At 39.8% G+C, this 12,815-nt stretch overlaps 1 protein-coding gene across 1 annotated transcript in view; it reads right to left on the bottom strand.

Moving 5' to 3' along the window:
• Positions 1-12,815, bottom strand: part of actr3b (actin related protein 3B) — a 44,647-nt gene that overhangs the window by 19,970 nt on the left and 11,862 nt on the right. The gene's annotated exons all lie outside the window — the stretch shown is intronic.

Genomic DNA, 12,815 nt, shown 5'->3' with positions numbered 1-12,815 from the left:
GTGTGTGTGTGTGTGTGTGTGTGTGTGTGTGTGTGTGTGTGTGTGTGTGTGTGTGTGTGTGTGTGTGTGTGTGTGCGTTGGAAAGAGAACGGATCTTTGTATGTGTATGAGTTCCCATGTCTGTGCATGTGTACAGTATGTCTGTGTGTGTGTGTGTGTGTGTGTGTGTGTGTGTGTGTGTGTGTGTGTGTGTGTGTGTGTGTGTGTGTGTGTGTGTGTGTGTGTGTGTGTGTGTGTGTGTGTGTGTGTGTGCAAATGAGATCTCAGGGACACACAGTGACAGGGAGATGAAGCTCGAGAGGAATATAAAGGACACCAAATGAAAAGAGCAGCTGAGAAGGAGAAAGAGCAACTACACTACACTACACAGCATAGAGGGAGGAAGGGAAGAGACCAGAGGAAGAGGCAGAGGTGTAATCTATTGTACGTCACTGATTCTTGAGAAAGCGGCTAAAACATGTCTCAGCAATAAACTGCCAATTCTGTTGAAAATAAACTACATTTTCATGAACAAAATGAATCCAGGTAAAGACCCAGGGGTCTGTTACACAAATGTACAGTCGTTTGAAATATTTAAGTGTAATTTTATTACTTTTCATGGCTATAAACCTTCCCACACCCTGTAAAAACAGCTGTCCCAAGGACAGACATCATCATTTCAATTGACTTCAAATGTGAAAATCACTGATATTATGTAAGGGTTAACGTTCGGCGAGAAGGTCGCTACCGTGGAATAGCAGCACGACAGAGAGAATCTTTAGACCCCGACGCGGAGCGGATTATATGGATATACTTAAATGATTCACACATGGCGGGGACATTTCTTTAGACCTATTTCATGTTAAGATTGTTGCTGCGCAAAACAAAACAGTGCCGTTGTGGAACACCGCTAGGCAACAGCTAGGTAGCCAGGACAACAGGTGTTGTCTATCAAAGCAGCTGATTAGAGTGACAAAAGACCGGACCCCCTGCGGAGTGATATGAAACATTCGCTTTAGCCACTGACTTGTATACAAGCCAGTGGCTTTAGCAGTGAACGTCTTGTTGCCATTGACAGCGGTAGCCAGGACAACGGGTGCTGTCTATCACACCAGCTGATTAGAGTCTTGTTGAAAAGTCGCTTTAGCAGTGAAAAGTCTTGTTGCCATTGACAGCGGTCTGTTATAGACCAACCCGTCCGTTATCGAAAAATAACAGACGTCCGAACGTTGGGGAGACCCGTTGAAATGAATGGAGCATTCGACAGATGACGTCACAACCATATAATAATGAATGATATCACCATGATGTGAAAGTCCATATTGAAGTGGTTCTGCAGATATGCGCATAGTGCGTGTAAAGCAATATTTACTACTATTTTCTGATTGCTCAAAGTTTGTCCAGCATATTAGTCACCACCGTCAGATTTTTTTTAAAAGACAATAAAATCAGGTATGCACAAGGTCATTGTCATTACTTAGGACCCCTTTTCAAACCTTTAGCTCTACTGAATACTTCACCATCACTGAAGCTGCTATAAGTTTACTAATTTCTCCTCAATTTGTTAATTTGTTTGGACACGGGTACTGTCCCAACCATAAACTGTCAACACCGTCGGGGGTTTTAATAGTATTATGTTACATTAATGTTAATTATATATACTTTTTCAGAAGCGGCATGAAGCCCCTAAGAAACAGAGCGAAGACGAAGTGGCTAATGTGAGAAAAAAATGCATAATATGTAAAAGAGTGTTTTTTTGTCTCACACCGTCAGATGTCACCACCGTCAGATTTTGTTCCGCTCATCATCTTGTTCCATATTTTACTAAATTGTGCTGGTCAATGAAACATTACAAGACATGTTAGTAATAATTGTGACCCAAACTTATACTCCAGCTTCCACTGAGGTGCATTTGGAGGGTTTTTTGTCACAAAACCTGACGGTGGTGACATCTGATGTAGTTCACAAAAAAGCATGTGTTTTACATGTTTTTGACAAGTTTTAAGAATATGCTTCCAATAAGTATCTACAATTATGTTGAATTGTAAAAGTAATTCACTTAAATACAGTAAACATATTTTTTTACTTCTAATTCTGTCTGACGTTGGTGACAAAACTAAGAAAGAGCCCATTTTCTGAAAAATGTAAAACATGGGGAGCTTGGCCAATAAATTCACTGCACAGCCAAGACCCTCATCTATGATAATACACCTCTATATTTTGGATTTGAACAACTTAAAACCTGTTTATGCCACATTTTCAATAATCTAGGCCTACTTCCTAGAGTATCTAACAAATGAAGAAATAACACATGCACAAACATACTGTGCACACATTAAAATAAAGTGTTTATGCTAGATGTCATTGACTTGAGAGGGCTATTTATTTTGCTAAATGTAGGTAATAATTAGGTCACTTTCACCACCTTCAGATTACTGTCACCACCGTCAGTTCTTAAGTCACCACCGTAAGAAGGAGTTTTGGACATTTTAAATGAATGTCCTTACAAAATTTTCCTTTTGGAGTTGTTGAATTATCAAAGTAATAGCAAATTTAAGCCTACACGAATATTTGTGAAATTACAAAAAATTGTTTGATCTATTTAGGCATTAAGCAAGCATTCTCTGACAGCACATATTTTTAAATTAGAACACATGAAGCAGTATTAAAATAGAATGAAAGTGAATTTTCAACATTTAAAGGTGTATGTGTGAACCAAAAAACACACACAATCACTTATAAACTCCAGATACATATGCAACCAAATCAATACACTTTTTATTGATTTTAATTGTGTCTGACGGTGTTGACAAAAAACAAGGTATGATCGGAGAAAAACCTGATTTCTGAAAAAAAATAAAAATGGGGAGATTGGCCTTGTGCATTTCTGAAAAGCCAAGACCTTTGTCTACGAGGATATACCATATTATTTTGTAATTCACTTTGTTTTTTTCTTTCAAGATTACAACCTGTTTTAGCCACTTTCTCAAGATTCAGTGACATGGTATGCGGGTAATGAATATACTGTACATACGCCATATAGCCACGACAAAAACAATTATAATACTTCAGAAATAATCCAATATTTAATGCTTTAAGCAAAGAGAGGCAAAATTCAGTGTTCCACTCTGACAGCTCAACGGTCGTCGGGTCATTGCAGCGAATCAAATTGAATAAAACCTTTATTTTGTTGATTTGATTGGCCATTGCAGGAAATATTAACTCCTCATTTGCATAATATTAAACTTGGTCGAATATTTTCGCTCCTGTTAACTTTCCTCCGCCTCCCTCATAGGAATGAATGTCGAAGTTTGCTTCGCTTGGCCAAATTCTCTTGTATGTGTCCTGGCATAAGAGTATAGTATAACAAGTGTATGCCCACTGAAAAAAAGCAGACCACACCATTGAGGAGAGGACAAGTAAAACGTAACGTAAAAGGAAAAAAGAAAAAAGAGACAAGGATAGAAAGACAGATGAAAGGACGGTCGACTTCCTCCAAACCTGTGCAGTCAAAAGAACAGAGAACACTGAGACAGTCTGGAAAAAAAGACAGAAAAGCTCACAATGTTCTTCCACAAAAGTTGTGCTGCCAGAAGAGAACACATCGCAACTCTGCACAGGTAAAGAGTGTGACACCAGTGGCCCCACATGAAGCATTTATCACTGACAGTGTACGGTAAAAAAAAAAATCTAAATTCACTTTGTCAAGTGAGAAGACAAAGTGGTAAGGACAGGACACAAAGTAAAGAGATAGATACAGGAAGTGGAATGTGTGAAGAACAAAAGCGCCGGGAAAATTCAGGCGAAAGGAGCTAATCGAAGAGAGGCAAAATTCACCGTTCCATTCTGACAGCTCAACGGTCAACAGGTCGTAGCGGTGAATCAAATCGATTGACACATTTATTAGGCGCAACTCACTCCTCATTTGCATAATATTAAACTTGGACTATTATTTTTGTTTTTCCTTCGCCCCTGTTCGCATCCCTCATAGGAACAAAAGGCTAAGCTTGCTTTGCCAAATTCGTGTGAATGTGTCCCCGGCGTGAGGGGGCGGTGCACGCATAGCCTGATAATCATCGACGTTCAACTCTCTTCGAGACTTGGTCTGACCAAGAGCATAACAATGAGCATTTCCTAATGAGCATTTCCAACGGCATTGGTTGACCCGCCTCCCTTGGTTTGCTTATGGTTGTTTGCTTCATGACAAAGTGAAAGGAGTTCCCGTATTTTCGGGAACTCAGAAAGTACTTGCATTGCTCTTGACCTGACTAGTTGCAACGCTGAAGGTGTTGCGTCACTAGGAGGGCGCGGCCTGGCTAGTGAACGCAGAGGAAGGAAGGAGAGAAAGAGAAAGAGCAAGGCAGTGGAAGTAGGAGAGAGGTGGGGGTGGGTGTGTGTGTGTGTGTGTGTGTGTGTGCAATGCATGCATGCGTAGCTGTCTTATGTGTGTGTGTGTGTGTGTGTGTGTGTGTGTGTGTGTGTGTGTGTGTGTGTGTGTGTGTGTGTGTGTGTGTGTGTGTTTCTGTGTGCAATGCATGCATGCGTAGTTGTCTTGTGTGTGTGTGTGTGTGTGCGCGCGAGTGTGTGTGTGTGTGTGTTTCTGTGTGCAATGCATGCATGCGTAGTTGTCTTGTGTGTGTGTGTGTGTGTGTGTGTGTGTGTGTGTGTGTGTGTGTGTGTGTGTGTGTGTGTGTGTGTGTGTGTGTGTGTGTGTGTGTGTGTGTGTGTTGCTCCTGACCAGGGCCGGTTCTGGCTTATTTGGCGCCCTAGGCGAGTTTGAGTTCTGGCGCCCCCCCCCCCCCTTTTTTTTTTATACCTTACAGAACACAAGAGTAATACCTGTAGTAAACTTAACTAAATAGCATCAAGAACAATAACTGTTTTGCATCAAATGGATTTCTGGTTCTTTTGGACAGCCGACCAACACATCAGATTGAGTCGCATGAAAGTACCTTCACTGTGTGGTGTCTTGGATGTAATGGTGGTGCTGCCCCCAACCCCAGATGAGAGGGAGGTTATCAATGTGTTTGAATTGTAAAATGGAATTGAAATGCCAGGAGAGTGGTACAGTAAATTTGCATGTCAAATGCATGTGTAGACAATAGGCCTACCAAGGAGGTCTGCATTGATAGCCTATCTACACTACCTACAGCATCACAAAGCATGGCAGCATAACAATTTTAATAAGCTACACATTTGTGCTGTCTATGATTCCAAACCAATTTCATTTCTGTACTGGAAATAGTGGTGCATTTGTGAATAGGAGAATGAGAAGGGGGCTATCTATGTGTTTGAACTGGAGGGACAGGGTGAGAGAAAGGGAGAAAAGCTGTCACGCTTTTGAATTTCATAATATACAAAATATAGTAAATAGCCTCACTTGTCTGCAATACTACATCACTCAGCATGAAAACATGCTGTGCGTGGTTCTGTTACATGATTAATGTAGGCCTATATGTCATTCTGGTCTGGAAACAGTGTTTTTTTTTTTAAGCTTACAACAAGCAGGTAATTCATTCAAGTGGATGGAAGGAGATATGGCAGCTAAACTTGTTTTAAACATGGCACCAGTCTTACTTTACATTGCTTGTCAACCTAAGCAAGTATTAGGATGTCAGGTGGGTGTTAGTGAGTAGGCTACTAACAGCTACTTTACTGGATTTCATTGTTTGGCATACTTGGCTAATGTTAGCATGCTAACTAGCGATTTCTCAGATCAAAAGCAAAGCTCTTTTTCCCTCTAATTCCAAACAGTAGCCTCATAACTATTAGGCTTTACATTATCACAAACGGTTGCTGATTAAATCACATACTTCCAAAACACCCTCTGCAACTCCTGTATCATGCAATGACTGGTTTAATGAGAACATAATTCTCCACCCAGCAGAGCGGCATTGCTGTTCGCGCTTGCCCTCTTAGGCAAGTGCAGTTATGACTTAACCCCAAAAAAATTCTAACAAAAGGTTTCTCAGTGGTTTACAGTACTATCTAACAACATACTAAAAATCTGCCAAAATCTGACTTCAGGAAAGGCCTCATTTTCAAGATGGCCGCCGCAGGGCCCTTAAATTGACTCTGGCCTTAAAAATGCATTGAAATGAGCAGGATAGTGGTGTTTGATGCATGTTTCAACCTTGTAATGTTGTAATTAGACTATGTCCTTGATATATATATGGTTATTTGTGCAGTTTGCAGTTAAAAAATCAATTTACAACTGTATGGTACTGTAATATTAGGCTAATTTGGCCTAGCGGTTAGGCTAAATACTGCTAACCTCTTCTTTTTGTGGATTTTATTCACAATTCTTTTTTTCAATTATGATTATTTCTTACATTAATATACATGTTTTGTATGTGCATGTTTTAAAATATATGAGTGATTCTACGATTCCCCTACGCTTTTGGCAAAAGCAAAATGTCAATTATCAGTATTTTTTTTCAACTAAATGACCTAGATGTTTACATAGTGTATATATTTAAGTTTCCAAACAAACAAATTGCCAAGCTTAATCTTAAATCATTTGATACATACTTGAATGAAAGCGAACATTTGCTTAATTTTTTTGTCAACAGTGTTATGGACAAATACTATGTCATTTCAAACATATATAAAAATACTACAGAGTTGAAACAATATATGTTTGAAAGTGCTTATGTCCCTTAGCAGTAATGTTGTCATTAATCTGTGCAACTGATATAGAAAATGTGATTGTTGAGCTTCATAAGTAGGATTTTATGAGTCACTGTGATACAGACTGACACATTTTTCATCATAAATCCCTGTAACGTCTGATTTGAATATAGTCACCCTCCTTACACAAGACTTCCTTCTCCAGAGATAATCCCTAGTGTATGTTCATAGGATTTTTCCAACACATAAGGGATCAATAGCGCAAAAACACTTTCAAAACAGTCAACGGTGTTACTCAACTGTGTTACGGTCAACAGTGCAGGGGAACAAGTCGGCACTTTTTTAGGAGAAAAAAACTGAGCTGACAAACCCATCTCCCTAGAACACAAATTATTTTGTTTGTTTGTCTGTCAATATGGATATAAATTGGCAAAACATACTCCTTTTCAACTGTCATCAGTGTTGCCAGATTGGGCTGGTTCCCGCCCAATTGGGCTGCTTAGGATGGCCGTGTGCGGGTAAAAAATGGCATCTATCAGAAAAACCTTCCCACTGCCATATAAATCAATAGAATTGGGTGGGTTCTTAGGGCGGATTTTGATCATTTTTTGGGCTGGAAATCATCAGCCTCATCTGGCAACCCTGACTGTCATACTTAATTGTAACACCATTGACGGTAACACCGTTGACATTTCAGCCATGTTTATGGTGTTGTGCTAACTGAGGACCTCAGAAGTTCCACCACAACACCTTAATCAATTCATGTGTCTGTATGCTTTATCTGTGTTTTTCTACATGTGATTTCTAATTCAGATTCTTATGAATATGTTGATAACACAGTTGACAGGCAATTTTCCCGCTATGAGAACATGAAAAAGAATGGATTAAATTATGGAAGGATGGAGCTCAAAATTTACCAAAAAGTCTTCCCGTATCCTGCCAAAGAGGTTATGACATCACGTGATGTTATTCGTATGGCCTAAGACCAAACCATTACTGATTTATGGAGGAGGTTTCAGACCGTGACACGGTTAACACAGTTTTCGTGGACACACACAAAATGGCAAATTTCATGTATAATGGAAAGGACAGTGGTCTTTCTGACAGTTTTGTCATATTGTGATGATTACTGTGAATCAACATTTGCAATCGTCTTGGGCAAAACAAGTTTCTTTACATGCTAATATGAAGACTGAATCTGACATTTGGAAAACAGGACGGCATGAAAACACCCAAAACCAGTATTAAATATTCATTCTTGCTGAGGGAAATAATGCTATGTCTACACTTTCTGTATTATATGAAAGATAAATGTTTTCTAATGTCCAAAACATCATTGGATGCAGTTAATAGTTAGTGGAATTGCCAAATAAAATCCACGGACTTAAAAGTGTAGGCGAATTAGAGAATCACTCATATGTTTTTATATTTATTTTGACAGTGATGATCAATGGTAAAAAGCAAGGAATCCATACGAAGGATTCAAAATGTCACTTTCCACTACCTCCCGTGTAGACAAGACATGACATTATAACATTTATATGCACAGGCACAACCAATAATACATCTTAACCTATCCTAAGTACACAGCCACAACACACAAAATATCAAAACATTACAGTAACTGTACAGTACAGTAAATTGTACATATGCGCACAGTAGTCAGATCAGGTATTAGCACCAGTAAAAAGCAAGAGATTGTGAGTACAAGACAGTTTATTATGTATTTGTTTAGAGCAACAGGCATACATAGTACAGTTGTAGGTGGGAAAAGTCTTTTCTGGGGGGTCTGAGTGCAATTGTTCTTTGGAAAGATGCAGATTTGTCCGGCAGCCTGTTGGGTGCAGAGAAGAACTCAGCATCCTTACAGTCTGTTTGAGACTCTGGTGGTGCCAGAAGAGAAGCTTGTTGAGTGGCTTGCATCACTATTGTGATCACTTTGTGGGTGGTGTATCCAAACCCATTCAATATGGCTGTGGTGAAGGGGAGTAGAGTTGCCCAGCCGAGAATCGAATCCAGACCTTCTGGGGTAGTAAACTGGGGCCCTGACCGCTACACCAAAGAGCCAAGCTCATTGGCGTGACAGTCAGAACACACCCACAACCCTAGTGATGGTCACTCCATCACAATGGTAACCAAGCTAAATCATACCCTGTGCCACCAATGCAAAAAAGTGGGATCAAGTACTGTTTCCTAAATGGGCGTGAATTTCTCCACTCATTCTCCTTGTCTCCTAAAGGGGTATGCCATAGGATTTCAGCTTAAAACCTCACATGGATCACATGGATTCCGGAAGAAATACATGAACCATGTATACCTTATCAATTGTCTCCAGTGTGTTGTGCATGAACAGGTACACAAATGATCTTGGTTGCACTTAATGGTTTGTCTTAGAAATGTGGTCATGATGGCGAAGCACTTGCCTCGACTGTTCAGGAAGTTGAGACACTTCTTGACATGCAGTGTTGGTCCAGAATAGGTCATCATTGATGTCCAAACCTAGCCAGGCCATGCCCTCCTGATGACGCAACACCTTCAGCATTGATCCTAGTCAGGCCAAGAGCAATACACATATAATTTCTGAGCTCCGGAAAAAACGGGCACTCCTCCTGGTTGGTGGGAAGCATGCAACCATGGAAATATTGATTGTTATGCTCTTAGTCAGACCAAGTCTTGAAGAAATTTGAAAGTCAATGATAATCAGGCCAAACCCACATCTCATGTTTGTGCTGCTCAAATGGTCTACCTCTTTCCTGTAGTGTGCCTTGTCCCTCTTGATAGTCTGTGAACTATTGGAGTGGTACTGTAGGTTGACGTCCAGTCATTTATTAGCAGGGTGAAAAGCAGAAGGCTGAGCATGATTGTACAAGCAGTGACTCAGTCTTGACAAGGTGGTGGTCCTGCTCTGCCTGTATCCCAGGGCAAGCAAGGGGCATGGACCCGGTGGGAGTACTGCATCCATAGGCTAATTTATTGGTTGGACATCTTGCAAGGCCACTCCACTTGCGCCGTTTGGATAGCTACAGAAGCTACTTTTACTTTGTGATCCCTGGCTCCATCCACTCTAAAACCAGCCTGGCCTTCTCTTGCTTGTATCCAAGTCCTACAGACTTAACTGGAAGATGAAGCAGATTCTTGCCAGAGTTATACGTGCATTGGTAGCATCATAGCTTGAGTGCCTTTCACTGGAAGTATGACATAACTAGCAATTCAAAGTACTTCATAATGATGGCCACAGGTCACATTCATTCTAGCAGGATGGGGAATTCTCTGGCATCATGTTTAGCCAGCTACTGTGATTTAGTCTGTTACCATGATGCTGCACAATATTTCAAGATAAAGTCAATCTGGTCAAGCTGCTCATCTGCGCCATGTCAGTGCTGCCCAAATTTTGGAAACTCAATGCACTTTGCTTGACAATAACTCAATGCCTGTAGTGAGCAGTCTGTTTTGGTTGTGACAGACACCATTAAGAACATGGCTCACACTTCAGCTTGGCCAGAGTCACGATGGAAGTCATGGATGAATTTCCTGTTTAATGTTGTATTATATTTAAATATAAAAATTAACACTTTTTGTTCCAAATTCAAATTCTTCAGCACAACTGAAGAGTTCAGAGTTTAATATTATTGGGATCAGTATGATGTGGATAATTCTAAGTTAATCCCCAAAATGTTATTTTAATTTTACTTGGTCAAAACAAATATGAACCATCACCTTTCCTGGTCATTTCAAGGTCTTTATAAGGCTACGGTCATTGGACCTACATACAGTATAAAAAATACATCAATAAATAAATATATATAATAAATAAATAAAATATGTAAAAACATACAAATATTTTTTCTAAAGTAAAGTGAAAATAATCATAATCACAAACAAACAGGATAGCAGTTCTTAGCCTACATACAGTATGCCAGAGCAGATCTGGCTAATATCACAGTAGGCTGCCATCAACCAAAACAAAATCAAAATGCATTTATAACCATTCATAATATCAGGGAAATATTCTAACAACATTACATGGTGAAAAAAACATATCAAAGACCTCTATTCCTGGGCATTTCAATGTCATTTTATCAGTGATGGGAATAACGGCGTTATAAATAAACGGCGTTACTAACGGCGTTATTTTTGTCAGTAACGAGTAATCAAACTAATTATTCTTACTGTCCGTATAACGCCGTTACAATTTCATACACTCCGTTACTGCACGTTACTGTTTGGGTAGCCTATGCGTCGTCACCGTGCGTTCTATTACAAAAGCCTCTCCATACGGTCATATGGCGCGTTCGCCGCTGCCATCCACCCAGTAGAAGTCAGAAAGAGGGACAGAATGAGTGTGTGTGTGCTGCTTGGTGAACAGTGTTTGTCTGATCCCAGGATTATTGCGTTTGCGTCCGGATAGGTGGCTACCCGCATCACCGGAGGCTGAATGGAGGGAGCGCAAGCTAACATGACCAGAACCACTCTCACCCCTAATTCCTCCACCAATAGGACTACCTGTATGGACACTACGACTGCATTCGCCACTACCGCCGACTCACTTGAGATCGGATAAAGTCACCGAATGAGTTTCAATGTGTGTGTGTGTGCTTAGAGAACATCCTTGCTTCGCATGTCGGCATCACTGCCTTCGGAAGTTTCGCCGCGGTAAACAAAGAGTGCTCGTCCGATCATTATCCTCCTCGTGACATAAAAACTGTCCTTCAGAGTCAGAATAGGCAAATAACATGCTCAGAACTTCATCATGATTCAACTTCTCACTAACCACGATGAAATAGCTCGCTGATAGTTCGCTGATAACAACACAAACTCTACTCGTACGCTTCGAGACAAAGGGTGCATCCCAATATGTGACCTTGCCTCCTCCACTTGCCTCCTCCACTCGCTTCTCGTCATAATGACATCACTGACAACAGCATTATATTTCAATATCTTGCAAAAGCTCAATTGTAAAGTCTTTTTCTCATTTGCAATTGGGATGGTGAATGAAAAACAGTCCCTCAAAAGTTGTTGTGGCGAGGCTGACAGCTGGGAAACTTTATCGTTTCCTCCTAGGAGGAGGGGCCAAGAGGCGGGACGAGGAGACAAGCACAAGTGGAGGAGGCAAGGACACATATTGGGATGCACCCAAAGACGCAAAGTGGCTACTTCCGCATTTTGTGGTCGCATCACAGGTCGCGTCTTTTAGCCTACTGCTTCACGACTCTGTGAACTACAAAATGACGTAATCGTAGTCTTGTCAGAGACAGTTTAGATAGAAAATCTCTGGTCTTGTTTGAAAGGATAGCATTTAGTAATAATTAAAATGTAAATACTACATTTAGTAGTAATTTAAAGTTGGATTTAACATGCACATTTTTAGTTGAATTTAGATAAGCCTATTAAAATGTGTTATTTTTTATATATATATATATATATATATATATATAAAAATATATATATATAGGCTATATATTGTCCATCCAGTGGCTTTGGTTTATTATGTTGCAATAAATTGTTGTTTGTATCGTTACCTGTCTTTACCGTCCTTCTCTATGTGGTTTATGAAACATGGTCGGGGGGCGAGTAACGCAATAGTTACTTTTACTGGTAACTAGTTACTTTGATACCGGAGTAACTCAGGAAGTAACTCAGTTACTTTTTTGGAGAAGTAACTAGTAACTAGTAACTAGTTACTTTTTCAAAGTAACTTGCCCAACACTGCATTTTATGGCCACAGTAATCTCTTGTCTATCCATACAGGACGCAGTGAAAAGTGAAATTTTGAATCCTTCGTATGGATTCCTTGCTTTTTACCATTGATCATCAGTGACAAAATAAAATAAATAAATACATTTCAAAACATGCAAATGCAAAACATGTAATATTAATGTAAAACATAATCCTAATTGAAAAAAAAAACTGAAATGCACACAAAGAAGAGGTTAGCGGTATTTAGCCTAGCCGCCAGGCAAAATTTGTCTAATATTACAGTACCATACAGTTGTAAATTGATTTTTTAACTACAAACTGCACTAATAATCATATATATATCAAGGACATAGTCTAATTACAACATTACAAGGTTGAAACATGCATCAAACACCACTATTCCTGCTCATTTCAATGCAATTTTAAGGCCAGAGTCAATTTAAGGGCCCTGCGGCGGCCATCTTGAAAATGAGGCCTTTCCTGAAGTCAGATTTTGGCAGATTTTTAGT

This window comes from Engraulis encrasicolus, chromosome 9, assembly GCF_034702125.1.
Source record: "Engraulis encrasicolus isolate BLACKSEA-1 chromosome 9, IST_EnEncr_1.0, whole genome shotgun sequence".
In the NCBI taxonomy this organism is placed as follows: domain Eukaryota; kingdom Metazoa; phylum Chordata; class Actinopteri; order Clupeiformes; family Engraulidae; genus Engraulis; species Engraulis encrasicolus.
The sequence above is the reverse complement of the archived record's forward strand: the minus strand, read 5'-3'. Positions and strand labels throughout refer to the sequence as shown.